This window comes from Crocodylus siamensis, chromosome 4, assembly GCF_052110815.1.
Source record: "Crocodylus siamensis isolate JL-2025a chromosome 4, ASM5211081v1, whole genome shotgun sequence".
In the NCBI taxonomy this organism is placed as follows: domain Eukaryota; kingdom Metazoa; phylum Chordata; order Crocodylia; family Crocodylidae; genus Crocodylus; species Crocodylus siamensis.
This window is the reverse complement of record NC_143398.1, coordinates 202,913,895-202,930,720: the sequence shown is the minus strand read 5'-3', so window position 1 is coordinate 202,930,720 and position 16,826 is coordinate 202,913,895. Positions and strand designations below refer to the sequence as shown.

At 42.0% G+C, this 16,826-nt stretch overlaps 1 protein-coding gene across 4 annotated transcripts in view; it reads right to left on the bottom strand.

Annotated features, from left to right (window-relative positions):
- WIPF1 (WAS/WASL interacting protein family member 1) overlaps nt 1-16,826 on the bottom strand; it is an 87,593-nt gene extending 70,767 nt beyond the window's left edge. For 2 of the 4 annotated variants that reach the window (XM_090045438.1, XM_090045435.1), the window contains exon 1: nt 16,641-16,826. The gene's annotated coding sequence lies outside the window, so the exon portion shown is untranslated. Of the gene's footprint in view, nt 1-14,377; nt 16,082-16,396; nt 16,552-16,640 lie in introns of those variants that run through there. The other 2 variants (XM_090045436.1, XM_090045437.1) reach the window with 2 other exon arrangements.

The following is a 16,826-nucleotide window of genomic DNA, read 5'->3' as shown; positions in this document are numbered from 1 at the left end:
GGATAGGACAGAGGCAGACAGGACAATGTCTCCTTAGGGCTTTTTGGAGCTAATCAACAGGTCAACTGGTAACATCTCTCATTCCTTCCTTGGAAAAAGCTGTTTAAGAAGAGCTTAAACTAATGAGAGGCTTTTGTTTTCTTGATAGATTGATACACCTGTTATCAGCTCCCTGCTGGCTCCCTCACTTATCAGGTTTGCAGACAGTATGAAGAAACAGAAAGAGGGAGATTGACAAGTTCAATATCATCAACATGCATGCACTGCACAACTCCCCCACCCCCAACTCTTTGCCTTGGAGCGCTAGCTTGGGATTGAGGTCTGGCAACACCCCTGCCTCTTGAGCTGTGAGCAGGGAAAAGTCTGGGATGGTGCAGGCAGGGCGGGGGTTTAAACACTTCCCTAATCAAAGCGTCCTGCTGGGGCCTGGCCACCCCCCACCCTGAGCTCAGCACTAGGGAAGGGAAGGGAGGACACAGTGCAATTCAATTTCCAAAACTCTACAGCTAAGTTAATTTACTTTCCCTCATGGTTATAGTGTACCCATAAAGCTGTCAGACAGGGGATATTCCTAAACCTGAGCTAGGTGCTGTGACAGTGGAAAGAGGAATGAGATAATAAAACCTCTGGGATGGTGCAAGTTCCATCACTAATTTTTATGGATCTTTCTGTGCCAAGACTTGCCTTGGTTTTTCTGAACGTCAGATTCCTCAAGACACAATATGAAATGGCCTGGTACTTTAGGAGGGATGAAATTCAGAGACATAACAGCAGATACTCTGTAGATTTTGTGCACACATGTCCAGACATTATCACAAAGTACATGAGATAAAGAAGTTCTGACATCCGCTCCCCTGTTGTTTTGTACCAACAGGGGAATTGTCTAAAGCAGCTATTATACAGTAAGTTTATACCTACTTGAAGTTTTATGATATGTTAATAGTTTACATTTAGGTTGACTTCTTGATGCATTTAACTTTGGACTGTTTCTAAGTGAGAAAATTACTATTCTCCCAATTTCTACTTTTAAAGCCAAAAAAAATGAATTGCCATTGAGAACTATAGCTTTGAAGACTTTTGAGCGTCTGTTTGAGACTGATGCTCCCAAATAATGTATTGCTATGTACATGATCCTAAGTGCAAAAAACTATCAAAAATGCTCTAATTTTATAGTTGGCATGAAGTCTGAGAAAATACTTTAGTAACACAGGGGTCTGAAAACCCATACTGATGTGTGCTGTAGAAGTCTACTGTGGGTTACATGATTTTTAACAAACAGAATCAGGACCAGATCTTGCAATCACTGTAGGCAGCAAAGTGAGATTTGAAATCTGTAGGAATTTTACTTGAGAAAGGATATCAGAATTAAGACTTTAGGCACTATTGCATCAAACATATAGGAGGGGCAGCTAACAGGTTTTTTTAGATGTAGCCAGAACAGAACAACCTATCAGAACAACATTATAACCAATCTAAAATAATGGCTGTTTTACAAAAAACTCATTCCACCCATATCATCAGAGGGTTATTGTTTTTTAAAAACAACCAATCTAAGCTCTTTTCTTCTGTTCCCTCCCAAGAATTTTCCAGAGAGAGAGAGAGGAGGAAGGGAGACAGGGATAGGGAACAAAGTAATGGTAAAACCCATAGGTTCAGACATTCTAGCTGCTTATGATATGAAGAAGGGAAGGGAAAAGTACTAAAAGCCTCCCTACTTTCACACAGTGCTTCAACAGAATAAACTTGGGGTCCTGGTACTGCCAGTCAACACAGAGGGTACAGCACAATGGGCCCTCAATGCATCAGATAGCAGAGTCAGTTGGGCATGTACATTGTGGTATGCTGTCCCTACATCCAGTTTAACTGGGTTTGTGGTGTCTGCTGTTATAGATGAGAATTAGAAAATGAGTGATAATTTTCAGATAATTTACTGAAAATTATTTAAGTTGCCAGCATACTATGGCTACATTTTGACTTGAAATTCCATTTCACTAGCCATGGGACAATTATTATCAGCACTGGCATTTGGGAGACTTTTAGAGAAGTCCATATATGGCAGAGGAAGAAAACACATCATGTTCCCTTCCCCCTTCCTTCCTTTTTGGCTATTCCCTCTACATTTTGCTAATATTTACATGCCCCTGTGCCTCACAGTGGAGGGTTTGAAATATCTGGAGAATCCACATCCATCAATTAGTTAACAGTTGTGTAGAGCTTTGAAGCTGTAAAACACTACACTACATAAGTACAGAGTATCATTACTATGAGCCTTGTGGTCTCTAATCAAACCTCACTGCTTGATACCCGAGAGAAGCCTTGGCCAAACCCTCCTCAAAGTATCAGTTTAGGAATGGAATAATCTTGCACCACTGTAGAGCATAAACCACTTAAACCTCCATTGCCTTTTCTGAGTGGATTTTTTGGCAATCTATTGTGAATTTGTATTAATGATACCAAGAGACCATTCATAGCCTGGGAACCCTTCTCGAAACAGAACAAAAAGCTGGTCCCTGCCCCAAAAAGCTAATAATCCTAACTTCTTTTGTTGGGGCCTCGCCATGCTTTCACTTACAAGGCCCGCTGATGTGCAGAAACAGTTCTTACCGTCAAACATGATTGTCAGGTCACAGAAATTCTCTTCTGAAACTGTCTTGTTTTAGATAATTTTTTAAAAAGGGAACTTGCCCAGTCATCTTGTAAAGTTTGTCAGTTACAGTACACTTAGTTTTCCAGACCAGTTAAAGTTAACATCTTAATTAGATGTTTTAGTCAGCACACACTGACACTCAGAATTAGGGTTTATTAACTGGAAAAACCCTGTATTAAATCTCAAGAGGACTTGATCCTGAAAGATTCTTATTGGGAGCCAAGGGTTTGGGAAGGCACATGTGTGGATGCTGAATTATTGTTAACCAAATTACACCCTCCTAAATTTATCCTTTTCCTAATTAAGAGAGAAGGTTTACACAACTCAAATGGAGATTATTAGTTTAGTGCTAATAATTTGACATATTAACAGAAAGAAAGAAGTATAAAAAAAATCCAAGGCTTAAATTCCTGCTCAAGTAGTAGGTTGATTATATCAGGGCTCAGCAACATTTTTGGGTAGAGCAGCCAAAAACATCTGCAACCTTGGCTTGTAAGATGTCGGCATGCCAGAGGTGGATGGCAGGGGAGCTGTAAGGGCCCAATCCTTGTTGTGGCAGCACAGCCCCAGCTCCTTCCCTGCCATCTGTCCCAAGGCACGATTGCCAACAAAATGCCTTTGCATGCCATGCTCTGGCACCTGTGCTGGGGGTTGCCTACCCCTGGACTAGATGATCACTTGAAGTCTCTTCCATCTCTATTTTTTATGATTTGTGATTTTTGTTGGAATAGCCATACCATCTTCCAAGCCTCTTCTAGCTCTATTTTTCTATGATTTTATGAAAACCAGGGTAAGCTAGTTATTACTATGAAAGTATCAAACAGCACATATGATGTCTTTTTACAAGTTGCCATTTATCTCTTCACAATCTATTATACATACTCCTATCCCCCCTTCTCTTAACCCCAAAACAGGCTACAAAATGAGTAGGATGATATTAACATTTAAGACTTTTTCAGTCTCTATTCCAGACTGTACATCTAAAGGTACATACCTACTTGTCACCCCACCTGGCCTACTCTGAGAGAACCCACCTCCTCTAACCCTACAAGGACTAGCATCCCTGTAGAAATACATATACAATAAAGAACTGATAACAGTCTTAAAATCCACTATTAAAAGTTATACATAATGCCTGTAAATTCTTCTATTCCCCCAGTGGCAAACTACAGTAAGCTAGTTTCTTAGGTATTATTGGAAAGGGTCAGGTAGGCAAGATTTAACACTATGAGAAACCTCTTTGTCTATAGTACATGCCTAGTTCATTATTACTACATTTGAATGGTTCTATTGCCTTCCAAATTTACTTCCACCCCTATTAAACTTACTTAAAACATTTACACTAACAATGGCTTAAAAGTTCAATAGTACTCCTTAGCAGCAGAAGCTTCTGGGAAAGTTTGGTCAAAGCCTGAGTATACCTTGTCATAAAATATAGGATTATTACAATATAGGAATACACAGGTGTATAAGGTCACATACTTTGCTAAGTGTTGTTAATAAATCAAGTTAACATTAAAACTACAGCATGCATACAATGTGCAAAAAAACCCTCTGAAGTCATATAAAAATTGGTTCTTCACTCTGAAATATACCATCTGTTAGGGTATTTGAAAAAAGGGGGTAGACGATCATAATCAAAAGATGTTTCCTTAGCCCTGTAGTCAGAGCCAACCCATGTGGTGTGTGGGGCCTGGGGCATATCAGCCTGTGTGAGGGGGAGGGGTGGTGAGTGGCCAGAGCGTAGACTGGGTGGGGGAGTGGCGAGTGGCTGGAGTGTAGAGTCAGCGGTGCATGGCAGGCAGCTGTGGGGAGTGGTGTTGCCCTTGGCATGTGCCAGTGGCTCTGTCCACGGGGGCTGTATGGCAGTGTCTGTGGAGCCCCGCAAAGCACGGGCCCAGAGCAGCCACCCTGATTCTCCCCTACCTCCCCCTCCCCACAAGGGATGGCTTTGCCTGTAGTCCTTAGAATTGAATGGACACTTCATTCAGATTCATAAAATTAAACCTATCCTTCTTGAGCTTTCTTGACAGTGCATCCAACACTTTGCTGACAGTTATTTCTTTGCTTCCATTAATGTTTTTAGGTAGAGCTAAAACTAAATTGTAAAGTTGTGAAATAGGAGCTACATTACTAGGAGTAACTAACAGACAGGAAAAGAAAGGATAATTTGGTTAATGGAACATTGAGACCATTAAAAAGGAGAGAGGGTTGTTAACATCTGTGGAGTGAAGAGACATTGATAAGAATCAGGTAGCTGATAATGAGCCATGAAGTCAATTTTCTTAGTGGTGTCTGAAGGCTGTTGTTGCAGTGCAGTTGATTTTAAACTCTAGGTAGAGCTAGAATCTTTGCGGGGGGGAGGTTCAAATGTACCACTGCCACCCTCCTGGATTTGTCCCTGGACGCAAAGCAAGCTCAAGCTGTACAAGAGACTGTGTGAGAGCACAAGAACACCTATTCAGCCCACAGAACTTTACATGCCCCATGAGCCACCCACTGAGACTGAATGAAGAACCTCCGTTTCAACCTGCAGAAGCAGGCTCAAGAAAGCCACTTCATTGTGGCTTATTGTTCTTAGTGAAACAGAATTCTGGGAGCTGCCTGTTTCCTTCGAAACTTTATGGTGTTGCATCCAATTTGAGCAACCTCTTGGCAAATCTGCAAGTTTGTTTTAAAAGTATAACAGTTTGTGGTTAGGTGGTAAGCACTGAGTGGTTTGAGTCCAGGACCATGAGGTAGGATCAAGAGTTTTAAGCTAGGTTTCCATGTTCTGGTTTAGTCACATCACTCTCCATTGATTTCCCTGTACCTAAGAATGAAATGGAAATGCCCATCCGCCTACCTCACAAGGGTGTTATTATTTGAATGCCCATAGCTCTTAGTCAAGATTGAAGCTATTTTGTGCTAAGCTTTAAATACATACAGGTCCTGCCCCAGAGGTTTTTAAAATATAATTTAAGAAAAGAGGCAAGATGTGCATGGGGTTCTGTAGGTTAGCTGTATTGCATGTTATAGCTCCTATACATTTAAAAGATTTTAGTTTAGTTTATTTATAGGTAGCACAGGTATTCATGCCTATACTGGCAGCTCGCATTAGTAGATTCTGTTTTCAGTTGCTTGGGATTTGACCAAAATTTACAGTTTGGGTAGATGTTTTCCATACCACATGCTTTGGGCTCCAGTTACAGAAAAACTTCAGCCAAAGCTGTTCAGCTATTTATCAAGTGTGAGCCAGGGAACAGCGTTGTTTTATCTATACAACCACATCAACAGCAGTTCTAGCATCACCTTGTTTATTAGTAATGATTTGAAGTTTACTGGAAACAGACAAAGGGGAAAATACCTTAATCCCAAAGACGTACCTTTTACTATTCCTGTGACAATCCTCCCATGTTTGGCCAAGTTATGTGGAGTACAGACTTGTTAGTTGGGATGGGAGGACTGCACAGGAGGTTAGATAGCAAGGCGATTAACAGGGGAGATGGGGAAAAGGAAGAACTGGGCTAGAGGGGCCAAGGAAGAAGTGTTAGGAAGGCAGCATGTGTAACCATTACAATACACTGTGTTCAACACCAAAAATACAAGCACAGTCTCCTGAGTCTCACCATTCCTTTGCTTTCAACAAACACCTGTGAAATAACAATAGTAAAAACTAGGGCTGTGCAAACTTTGGTCCCCAATTCAATTTGGCAGAGATTCGATCCAATTCGGTGGCCAAATCACTGAATCTAACCCTCTAAATTGATTCAGCAAGATTTGGAGATTAGGACACAGACACAGCTTTAAATGTTTTTTCTATATACCTCAAGGTACCAGACACCTCATCAACACTGCAATGCTGGGGCGGATGGACCATCCCACAGGACCGCGGGAGGGTGATCCCTAGCATGCTCAGCTGACCTGAAAGTGGACCAGAAGCACTCCCGGTCCACTCCCAGGTCCACTAGGGAGTGCACAGGGGGGCCCCCTGCACCCCATCAGCTCAGTGACTTGTGCCTCCTGGGTCTGGGGGGGGCACCCAGAGTCCCCTTGCGGCTGATCACTGAGCCGGGGGGATGCAGGGGGAGGGGGGAGGCCCTCCACATGCTACCCGCCAGACTTGGAAATACTTCAGGTCCACTTCCGGGTTTACCTCCAAGCATGTGGGGGAACCCCTGCACTCCTGTGTGATGCTCCATCTGCCCCACCATCACAGCGTTCATGAGCTGTGCCTTGTACCTTGAGGTATGTAGAAAAAACATTTAAAGCCATGTCTATGGCCAAATCGCCGATTCTCCGAATCAGCATCGACTCTTCAGATTCGGATTTGGCCAAATCGAATTGGGGACAGTGTTCTGAATTAACAAATCGAATCACTGTCCCTGATTTGGGCTGAATCCAAATCTGAATTGAATACGGCCTGTTTCGCACACCCCTAGTAAAAACTATGTACCACATTTCCTGCTAAGGGATGACCCACATAAAGGATGACAATTCATTACTGCTATCAGTAAGATATTGGTACGAGTCTATACTGTGGATTTAGTAATTCTAATACTGCTGATAGAGCTACACAAATTCCATCCTGTGGAACTCTCTCCTCAGTTCACTTAAAAAAAAGTGGGCTGAAAAATCCCCAAAACCATTGATCACAACGATCAAATTGTTAAGAATTCATTTGACATATGTTAAACAAAGTGCTCTGGAAGATTTAAGTATTACATTGTTGGCTTTCTGAATCCTGATCATTCCATTAAAATAGGTCAGAAACTAAATATTTGCTTGGACAGAATATAGCAACCTTTCTCCAAGGTTTTCAGAAGGTCTTTTCAGGTGAAGAGACTTACTGTATACCTCTACCTATATCCTTCCCTCTTTTGAATAAGAGGGCAGGGCAGTTACACTTTACAGACTACCTTTAAGTACATAAGGAGTGTGCATCAGGAAATGGGAGAACGTCTGTTTACCACATCACCCCCAAGGGAGGACAGGGTCTAATGGTCGAACTGCTGGAAGACCATTTTAGACTGGACATAAGGAAAAGCTTCTTTACTGTCCGAGTCTCCAGAGTCTGGAACAGACTCCCCCCAGAAGTGGTGGAAGCACTAATCTGGATATGTTCAAGAAACACCTGGATGCTTACCTTGCTGGGGTCATTTGACACCAGCTGACTTCCTGCCCTTTGGGCAGGAAGCTGGACCTGATGATCTCAAAAGGTCTCTTCCAGCCCTAATGTTTCTGAAATCTATGAAATAAAGAAAGCTTGCAGAAAAGACAAGAGACTACTAATAAATTCAGATTGGGTTACTCACTGAAGGAATAATCTTGAAGTAATCATGAGGAGTTACCATTTTAACAGCTGCACATACTGAATGAACAATCCTCTATTTTAAGTGGGAGTTGAACATAAGTAGCATTAACAATATGTTATGGATGTTAAGCCTTACTTCATATTTTGTGTCTTTTCAGTACCAGAGAAAGACAGAAGTCTGTTCTAGCTCTCAGCCAGCATTCCATGGTTCAAAGTAGCTGTCCTGGCAGCTTGGAACTGCCAGGGTACAAAACTGTCTCAGCCATCCTGTGTCCAAAAGACATTCCTTTACCAGTGATTGATGCACTAGCTATTAAAAAAAAACAACTTTATGCCTTGCAAGTGCAGCTCTGGGAGGAGATATGCCTGCTGTTTTTACAGCAAAAAATGGGAAAAACCTAGTGCAGCAGCTTTCAGACTTCATTAGTTCACCAACTACCTTCTTATAACAGATTATTATGAAATGAATGGGTGGAAGGTCAAGCTCATGGGAACTCTTGCCCTACCACCTTGAATGCAAAGCAAGAACACAGCTTTAAGCTATTAGTGCAGGACCAGTGGACACTAAATAATTACATATTTGTTTCAAACCCATTTGCTGCCTAACATTACCACTAAACACCAAATGGGGCTGAACAAAGAAAAAGAATTTTGGACTGTTTATTTTGTGTTGTTAACAGCTCTTTCCACTGTCTCTCTTGGCTATGTGGTATGTTACCCAGCAAAAAGAGGCCACAGAAAATAAAAACAGGAAAATGATGGTTAAAAAAAAAAAAGTTGGCAGGGAGACTGGCAGGATGTTATCTGTGACTTTTTTTTTTTTGGAGAGTTAAAAACTAAAGGGGGGCAGGGGGCAAGGAGCTACAGTTTAGGTTAGCTGTGTTCCCTTAGGAGTCAGTAGCTAACGATCAAATTAACAAGAATCTCTGGTTACCGCCCAATACATAAGGCATCATTTGGAAGTCAGCTGGGATCAGGGAGCTTTGGGGTTCTTTGTGGCCAAGATACTTTCCTCATGTGGTTGGATATTGTTCTTGTCATGAAATTTCACATTATTGTATGTGTTGTCATATTTTGGGTTTGTCTTTTGCAAAGCTGAATTCAGCTTGCTCTTTCCGGTAGTATCATTGAGCATGTCTAATTTCAGGGCATGAGTTCTTCAGTTTATTACTACCACTGCAGTCTGGCATAGAGTCCATACTTATCTTCCAAACAGTGTTATCCAGACAATTTCCAAACAGTGTTATCCAGACAATTCAGCTTTATTTATCTGGCACGCTCAATTCAGCTGTTACATAGTATTACTCTGACACACAGCCTTCCTCACATTATAGCACCACAATATGCTGCCTGATCTTTATAGCACTTGTATTCACAATAAAATGACACATTGTTATATCTGATTTCTATGACTTAAAGGATTTCCCAGCTTTCAGTGGATACTTCTGCCCCCTTAATATGTTGTTATATCAAACAAATTGCAAAACAAAGTTGTTATTCTGGTGTATAAAATGTACAAATCTGCTGAATGATGCAAGGTTTTACTGATTTTTAACTATGCTTATATAACCTACTGGAGTTTCACAGCTGCTAACAATAAACAGATGACCTGCATAAGTATCAGGCAAATCATTCTGCAAATGAAAGAGGAAGAAAGTCCCGCCTCATAGCTCCGAAAATGACCTACTGAAACAAAAGCAATGACTTTTTACAATATTCCCAGTTGAAGTTTCTAGCTGCTGTGATTTGCTAATTTCCCCTTGATATAATGCAGTGTAAGTTATAATTTAACATCTGAATAGTCCCTTGTTCACAGCATTTGGGATTTGAAACAGAGACATAGCTAACTTTTCAGGCTTAACTCCTTAAATGGTTCCCTTGAATATGATGGCCTGTTTTTTGGGTTGGTTTGTTTGGGTTTTTTTGTTGTTTTTTTTTTAAAAGAAGAAAAAGGGGAAGTTAAGAGGACAACTTCCTCTCCCTTCTCTCATAAGAAGTTAAGAGATTAACTGTCCTGAAACAAACTGAAAATATAAGATTACTTTTTAAAAGCTTTTTCTGTAATACTTGTTTTTTATTTCACCAGTTTTTCTTTCTTCTACTTCTAGTACTGAGAGGTGGTTAGCCTTGTTAGTCTGAAGTCAGGCAGGAGGCAGAACAATACCTTAACGACTAATTCATTTAGAAAGGCAAATTTTGTGTAGGCAATACAAGTTAGTCTTTAAGGGGTAACCCTGTCTTGCCTTCTGCTTGCCTTCTAAAAAATAAAATGATGAAAAACAATGCTAGAAATTAATATAGTCAATCATTCTGAACATTTAAAAAAAAAAAAAAAAAACAACCCCAAAAACACCAAAAGAAGACTGATCAACAAAAATCAGAGCAATAAAGTAGACCAAAGGAGGTGAGCAATAATCCTGTCATTGTATAGTCAGTAAGCAACTGACACTGGAGAGATAAAATTATCCTGAGAGCCAGTGAGATCCTAATTTAGCAGTGATAGTCTGCCTAATCCGGCATTCATTTCTAGTGTTGTTCACTGCTGTGCTGTGTGATTTTAAGCAAATCCTCTCTCCCCTTTGGAGATCTTTTTTATTTAGAACCTAAAGACATTAGTGAGTTGGGATTGCCACTTACTATATGCCTTGTAGTACAGTACATTGCAAAGTTAGGCAGTGATCTTGGTTGTGACCTATCAGCTTTACTGCAATACAAATAAATGGTAAACTTATGCAGACTTGAGCATAGGTGGCCAAGCATTTTCTAAAATACAATAAATAAAATTAAGAATAATTTGTTGACTCCAATTATAGTTCACTTTCTACTAGACCTCTTCCCATGCTCCCACACATACACTGTTGGCAAGAGAACACAGTTAAATGGATATGGTAATGTTACTGCCCTCTCAAGCTAGGTGAATGCTTTCAGGACAAGGCTGGCATAAATTAGTAAAGATCCAAGTTAAACTTGTTCTTGACTGTGCTTCCATGGCTAATCCTGAAAACTGAGGCCCTGTCACAAATCTCACACCTTTGGATTCACCAAACATTAAAAGCAAGAGAAAAAAAGCCCTAGATTAGTACCTGATTAAGGTTGAAGCTACCAGAAAAATGCTCAGAGCCATTTAGATCCAGCCTTTCATTTGTTATTTTAATTAAACTTCTTTATTGCTTACCACCTCAGAGCATCCTGTAGTTTCTTTATAGAGACATGTACATTGAGGTTTGCCTTAAGAAAATATAAGGAAGTGTATGTGCAGGTATATATGAAAGGGGAAGAATGGAGTGCTCTTTAAAGGATACAAGCCCTGAGAAGAATAGTAACCAGACACTTTGAAAAGATTAAAGACAACCTGTAACCCACAGGCCAGATCTGGCATGTGGAGCTGTGGCATTGGCACTAGAGGACTTCCCCTGGGCTGCACTGCAGTCAGGGCTTTGGCAGAGGGGGAGCTCTCCCTATACTGCACTGCAGCTGGGCAGCAAGAAGCAGTGCTGCAGGCAGCCAGGTCCTACTGCCCTGGGTCATTCTGGCTCCCATTGGAAAGTATTGCCAAACTCTGATATAGGTAAAATTATTTAATGTGCAACCAGTTTCTCTCTTACTAGGACTGGACAGACACTACTGTTAATGTACCCAATTTTTCATATTTGGTTTAGTTTGCTCCTTTACTACCTTTTTACCTGAAAAGGCATTCAGTTGCGTCTTATAAGTCAGTGACAGTTTTCACTGGTTTCAGCAAGGCTTGGATTATCTCCAAAGAGAGAACAGGTTTTTGTAGGTCATGAAATAGTACTCACAGGTCTTTAGCCTTATGAAACCCTCACTTCCAGTGCTAGTTCCATTTAATGTCATGTTTTCATATTTCAAAATTTGAAAGTCAGCAACAGTAATTTTTTTTATTGTTAGACACAATCTTGGCAGTATTTAGGGCTATTATTTAATTATCCAATGCCTAGCACTGAAGTGCTATTACAATGATTTTATTTTTTATTTTCTTTGTGTGTGGGGGAAAGGGACAAGGGAAAGAGATGTCTAGATACATATTCAATACAAGAACTATCCAGCATTTTTCTGAAATTCTACTCAGGGAAAAATGCATTTAAACACACCTTTCCTTAAGTGTTGCAGCTTTCCAATATTGTCTTAGAGTCTAAATGCCAATGGAAAAAACAATATTTCCTTATCAGCTTCAGAGACAAAGTTGTAGTCAATCTGCTACCATAACCATCAATTGTCACTGGGGGGAGGAGGTGCACAGGGAAGTCAAACAATGTTTTGTTTTATTTTAAAATGGCATGCGCAGTATGAAGCATCATTCTAGGAAACTTTGTTAAGTTTAGTTTATGTAAAGGCATCTCTCTCAGCTATTTGATAATCAGTACAGGTTAGCAACTTTCATATTTAACTAATGGCTAAATATCATAATTATATTTGAACAAAATAAATTAAGCATCAAATAGAGGAATAAGGCATTGCTATGCATATGATGCCATGTGGCAGTCTAGATTTTTCTTTAAGTCAACATTTTAAGTATAAAATCTATTGTGCAAGCAAAAGGAACAGAGTCCTCATATAGCTTTGTAACAACGGGGCATTTACTTCAGAGAGCTGGTCCTGAAGACTAAAAGCCAGGCCCTGATGTTACCAAGAGACAGTGCATTTGCCACTTGAAAATATATATTACTGATTTTTTTTATTTTTTTCCAAATTGAAATACTTATTCAGCACTTATAAACCAAGACATACTACACACATTCCACCTTTACAAATCTACTGCTACACCAGGTTCAGTGCAACAAGTATTTGTAACACTCCTTAATATTATCATTGGTTAAAATGTTAGAAGTCTATGGGCATGGCCATACTAAAGCCAAAGGAGAAAGTATTAAGTTAATGATGAGACATCAAACCATCAAAAAGAATAAGAAAAATCAGTAGCAAGTATACACAGCATTTAATTAGAATTTTTACACTATATTATAGTAACAGGTTAATATTTGGGTTTAGTGTTCATTAATTGGTAAGTGCACAAAACTTCTTTTCTCCTTGTTTTTTTTTTGGCAACAGCTTCTCACATCTTTTCCATACTGTTAAGTCCAGGATCCAGAGGGAGATTCAAGGGTGTAACCAATATCCTACATATCAGTTGTACTACAAGGGCTTTACTAGAACATAACTGAGGCCAGCCTATGTGCTTCTACGGAATAACTGTTTCTTGAAGAAACACAATTATTTTTAATTTATTAAAAATGTTAAATGTGGCATCAACCAAGATGTATGGGTTTTTTCTCATCTCAAAAAAACCCAAACTAAACCAAAAGAAAACAAAAACCCTTGGGTATTGAAACAAGCAGAATAACAACTTGGCAGCTGTAATCACTTTCCTGAGATACTGGTAAGGGATAATAAACAGTGCAGTCCAGATGTCTTTCACAAAGAGGCATGTGTAGTACCTGCCTATTATTGGGCTTTCTGGTGTCCTAGACAGTGCCTCACTTATTTTATGTAAAAATGCATGCATACATCTGCAGACTTGACCCTGAGATGATAAAGAAAAATCTAGATGTCAACCCTTTAAGTACAGAATCTACTGTGAAAGTAAGAGGACTAGAGTCCTGATGTAGCTTTGTGACAATGGTGTGCTTATTTCAGGGAACACTTTGTGGTGCCTTGTTGCTGACAGTATGTACATGGATATATGTTGCTTGCAAGTGATGCAATTCCGCAGAAAGTTGCAAATTGAATTGCTGTGAACCATACTGGGGTAGGTAGAAAGCTTAGTGCCTATAGTTCTCACTAGGGTTGCCAACCCTCTAGGATTGCCTTGGAGTTTCCAGGAATTAGATACAAATCTCTAGGAGACTGCTGCGTGTCACCCAGGAGATAAACGATAGGGCATTCTTTAAAATAAATATTAAAATGATAAATCCATTGTATACAGTAGTCCAGTGGGGTTTTTCAAATGTAATAATAACGTACACTTGCCTAGATCAGTCATGAATGTCTTTACATCACATAATAAAACCTCCTGGAATAGATTCAAACAGTTGGCAACCCCAATTCTCATTTTAAAGGGAGATGGCCTGATAAATACTAAGCAAGGTACCCCATAGATAAGTCTTTCATTAATGATCTGGATATGGATTAAAACAAACATTAAGAACTGGCAGTTTTCACCATCTTTAGTTTCAGAGCAACCACATAAGAGTGCATACATTTCAAATGGAGTGGCTGATAAAATCATGCGGAAGCTGATACTGTATTTATTATTTATCTAGTGCCAGAGACAAGCATAAAGGTCCCCAGTTCCCCCCACCCCCACCCCCCGAGTACTGTAAACAAACCACACACACATAAAAAGGACAATCCCTGCCCCAAAGAGCTTACAGTCTAAACCAACCCCCCCCCCCGGCAAGATAAACCAAATGGGTTACCTTTTGTGTGTGTGTCTCAACATTTTTAGAGAAGGCAAATTTACTCATTGTAGAAGAGATTAAATAGCATAATGTGGTAACACTGAAGCAAGTTCATTTGACAGGCACACCTCAAAAGACAACATCCCTGGCAGTTTCATGGCAACAGGATAACTGGGAGCTTAAAGACAACATCAAAAGGAGACGATGAGAAGAGGGAGACAAAGTATCAACATGACAAAAAACAACAGTACAGAGAGACAGATGAACCAAAGGAGGACCACGATTGTTAAAACAACAGACCATCCTATAAGAGTATCACAACCCAGTGATAAACTTTCTTCCTCTGAAATGTTTCTCTCCTCTGTCTCTTGAGTTCTAGCCCCTTCTCCTGTGTTCCTACCAAGCAGGCAGGAGACAAGCATGTCACAAAGGTCATACTTCCCCACTATACAGACTCTGGGAAGGAATATAAAAAAAAGCCCACACAGAAGGTATGCAAGCACCAAGAATTTAATTGTTCTTCCTTCATTACCTGTGCCATACCTAACATGGCTGTAGGTTGGGCCCAGGTTGCAGTTGGTCAAGTTATTTGGGTCTCTAGCAGACACAAGATCATCAGATCTTCTGGGCATGCTCCAGAGCAGCACTGAAGGTGTCAGTTAAGAGGGCAGTATGGAAGAAGCCTGCACAATGCTCCCATGCAGCCGATTCCAACTAAAGTATATGTCCCTTTCTTGAGTAAACATTTAAAAATCAGAAATGCAACAAAGTGTTCATGTTTTGAATTCCTTAACACACGTTTAAGGACAACAAAAATGTAAGCCTCCCCTATACTATTTAATTGCTGATCATAGCAACTGTGGAGTGGGGAGAGGGGGAAAAGAAAAAAAGGAAGGATGCCCATATCACGAACATCTGCACAAGCAACTGTGATGGCATCTCTTCTGCTGTCACTAATGCAAGCTGCAGCCTTAATATCACTATTCAGCTCTTCTTCCACCACCCCACCAAAGTTTGACCTTGGCTGTATGGGGTGTAACTGAGCAGAAACTGGCATTCTAACTTTAGCCAAATCTGTGTGTGTCTGGGTAAAACCAAGATAGCGAGTTCGAGAGTGATGTTGTAGCTGTAATGGTCCAGAAACTGTGTGAGAGGCAAAGATTTCCAAGGGCAGCATCTTTTACTGGACCAACTCTGTAGTTGAGATCCTTTCCAGCCCTAAACTTCCGTGAATCCCATGAGATCATTGGGTCCAGCCTCCCTGCTCTGGGCAGGAAAGACTGCTGGGGTTAAATAACCCCAGCAAGGTGCATGTCCAGTATTTTTTTGAAGATCTCCAGGGTAGGTGCCTGCAGATAACGTTAGACAAGCTTTTAAATGCAAGACATGCTTCCTCAGGTCTCACTCCACCCTACACAGTCTCCTACTTGAGACCCGAGGAAGAACGTCTTACACTGGGAAGCTGGTTTAACTGTATCCCCAGGGCACAGTTGGGCCAATAAAAGGCGGTGCCCTAAGAAATCATCCCCAGGAACATAAGAGAAAGCAGAATTCATTCCCAAGAGTTGATTAAAACAATCCAGGAAGTAGAGAGGGGAGAAAAGGAAAGAAGCAGAGAAGGATCACAGCAAGAGGGCACAAAGTCAGTGTGTGGAGATGGCCGGGAGGAGCGGTAGCGGCTTCAGAGCGCAGAGAGCGGATCCGAGGGCTAGACAGACAGGTCTGGAAAAAAGAAATAGGCAAGAAAGCAGATTCAGTGTCAGAGATGCACAAAGCTCTGGGGTCAAGGCAGATTCAGTGTCAGTGCACACGTCCCTGCGCTTGTCCCAGCTCCGGGCTTTCACACGGGACTTTCAGCCGCCGGCTCCTGCGGGCCCCTTGTTTATCCGGGATAAACTCCCCCGCGCTGCCCTACCCCGAGACCCGCGCGGGCCCCGGCCCCGGCCGCTCGGCCCGGCGGACACACGGCGGGAGGCGAGTGCCACCACGAAAGCAGGCGGGGGTGGGGAAGGCGACTGGCCCTACCCCAGCCATTACCTTCATCCTGGTGCCCCGCGACCCCGAGCTGCGAGCGACGCCCCCCAGGCCCCGGGAAGCTGCAGCAGGCGGGGCAGGAGCGCGCCCCGATCCAGCCCCCGTTCCAGCTGTGCCGAGCCCAGGCAGCGCCCTGCCCAGATGTTGGGCGCCAGGCGACGGGCCCCGGGCTGGCAACGCCCCGCCCCGCCCCGCCCGCGGGGAGCAGCTGGGGGCCGGCCCGGAGCGGGGCAGCCGCTTTCCTTACCGCGTCCTGCCGGGCTCCTCACGCCTGGAGAGCCGGGGCCAGCTCGCGCCCGCGATCCAGCCGCTGCAGCACCCGGGCCATTTTTCGCACGGGAGGCTATTTATAGCGCCCGGGACCGGCGGGGGAGAGCGCGCCCTGAGCAGCTGCAGCAGCCTGGCCCGGCCCCGCTCGGCACATGCTCCCAAG